Source organism: Acyrthosiphon pisum, chromosome X (assembly GCF_005508785.2).
Source record: "Acyrthosiphon pisum isolate AL4f chromosome X, pea_aphid_22Mar2018_4r6ur, whole genome shotgun sequence".
NCBI lineage: Eukaryota > Metazoa > Arthropoda > Insecta > Hemiptera > Aphididae > Acyrthosiphon > Acyrthosiphon pisum.
The window spans coordinates 17,399,162-17,399,529 of NC_042493.1; the positions used below are offsets into that span (position 1 = coordinate 17,399,162).

The following is a 368-nucleotide window of genomic DNA, read 5'->3' on the forward strand; positions in this document are numbered from 1 at the left end:
TGTTTGTATGATTTTTTGGCATAAATCTGGTTTAGTAACCTACCGATTTTTCAAATTTTTTTTTTCTAACATGTGTATTTTAGGGTTCTTTATAAGAATGTAAAAAAAAAAAAAGCCCGGAGAAACTTCGTTTTGACGTTATTGATAAGAAACATCAATAACTATATATTTTCGTTACGCGTATTTTTAAAAAAAAAATACTTAGAAATTAGAACTGAATATTATTAATTTTTTTCTTTCATAATGTGTGGTTTTAACGGTGTTTTCGAAATTGTTTGAATTGTTTTGCGGAAACTATTATTTTGGAAGTTTAAGCCATCCAAAGATTTGCTATTTTACGTTTATACGCATGTGTGAAACAATACTTT

General features: G+C 26.1%; 1 protein-coding gene across 1 annotated transcript in view; it reads left to right on the plus strand.

Annotated features, from left to right (window-relative positions):
* Nucleotides 1-368, plus strand: part of LOC100571217 — a 5,551-nt gene that overhangs the window by 1,142 nt on the left and 4,041 nt on the right. The gene's annotated exons all lie outside the window — the stretch shown is intronic.